Source organism: Notothenia coriiceps, unplaced genomic scaffold, assembly GCF_000735185.1.
Source record: "Notothenia coriiceps isolate Sejong01 unplaced genomic scaffold, NC01 NC01_scaffold00009596, whole genome shotgun sequence".
In the NCBI taxonomy this organism is placed as follows: domain Eukaryota; kingdom Metazoa; phylum Chordata; class Actinopteri; order Perciformes; family Nototheniidae; genus Notothenia; species Notothenia coriiceps.
In genome coordinates, this window is record NW_011342297.1 from 131,801 (window position 1) to 133,475 (window position 1,675).

A 1,675-nucleotide genomic window follows, 5' to 3' on the forward strand; every position below is an offset into this window, starting at 1 on the left:
TAAAAAGGGTCTGCCCAACGGATCTGATACAGACTGATCCAGATTGAACGCCGCTTCTAGTTGACATCACAGAAGCTGGCGCGCTACAGCCTATTGCCAACTCCACCAATCAGGAGGGACAGCACGGACATTGCCTGCTTGCGCAAGCGCCTGGAGACGCTTAGCCTACATATGCCAGGCCTGTAGCATGCCCGTGCTGCTCTCACAGCAATCAGCCCATGCAAAGACAGGTTAAATTGAGTGAAATGAGGAATGCTAAATTGCATGATCTGCTTTGGTATTTTGAAAAATTAAAACAGGTATAAATCCAGCCTGGATATAGTATTCCTACACTATGTTATTCAAATATAGCCAGATATGGTCCACTTAAGCTTTACAACACAGTCACAGAAGTGTCATGTCTTATTAACCTAATTTTACATTACAGTTACGATGTCACGTGTTAACCTTTATCCAAAGCGATCGTATATACTCCAGATACTGCTGGGGCCAATCACGCACAGGTGAGCTATTGTTCGCATGAGCTTGGGGTAGAGATGCTCTGCCCTATAGCATATGTCCTGGATGCACATCTCAACACTAAGCCGATCAATGTAAGCGTAGCACTTGTGCTCTCTGGCGTTTGAACCTGCCCGCCACTAGCTCTACCTTGATTTGCGTAAAGTGTGCTCTGGTATGAGTCCCTGTAGTGGCTCCAGACAACTCGATATTGCCACTAGCCTACACTATGATCTATAGTCTAGTTGTCGAGCATATTGAAGTACAGCCGTACTCTCTGTAAATCTTACCTACAAAAGCGTAACAGAAAGAAAAACAAACCCTGAAATGTGTCGGCTCATTGCAAAGAGAAAAACCAGAGTCAAAGTGTGGATGTGCATATGGGTTCTAGTGGACACTCAATGAACTTTTAACAGATGAACTAGCCTTTGACATATTGAGGTAAAGTGGGCTTGCCATATGCCGTCCTATGTGGGACACTCAAATGAGTTGATGGTGAACTGTGTTAGAATACTTGAGTAAGGTGGGCTGGTCTAATGTCCTGGGTGGGGACACTCAAGTAGTTATCAGTTACCCTACGTCGATCTCAGATTAATCCATCTTTAATAAGAATACTAAGTAACATACTTTGGGAGCAGTAGATAGCAGACGTGAAATGGCGCATTCGCGACGTCATGCCCCCAACCCCACCCCCCTGGGACGCCCAGTAGTGGTCGTGCGACATCCCCACACCGGATGTGACAAGATAGTATCCAGCGGATAGATGGACCCCATATCTGAGGGCAAAGGGCATGAAACCAGATGGTGAGCGAGCACCACCACCGAATATTACAAATTTCGTGAGTAAGTGGCCCGACCCCATATGGGTTATGGACAACGCCGCTAACATGTAAAACAATCTCGGTAAAGTGGCCCCATATTGGGTGACGACACCCCAGCCGCAACATACAGGAATATTCTGGTAAGGTGGACCCCGCAGTATTGCGGTCATGGAATATGAGTAAGTGGCTTGCATATGGTCCTGAGTGGACACTCAATACGACTGTATCATGAACTGCTCTGAACATATTGAGTAAGTGCTTGCATTGATGTGCCTGCGCGTGGACCTCAATGACTTAACATGAACTAGCTTTGACATATGAGTAAGCGGCTATGAGTATGCGTCCTGGTGGACACC

General features: G+C 46.4%; 1 long non-coding RNA gene across 1 annotated transcript in view; it reads left to right on the forward strand.

Moving 5' to 3' along the window:
* Positions 1-228: 228 nt before the first annotated feature.
* LOC104945370 (uncharacterized) overlaps positions 229-1,675 on the forward strand; it is a 9,319-nt gene continuing 7,872 nt past the window's right edge. The window contains exon 1 of the long non-coding RNA XR_798332.1: positions 229-254. This is a non-coding gene — a long non-coding RNA (uncharacterized lncRNA). The remainder of the gene's footprint in view (positions 255-1,675) is intronic.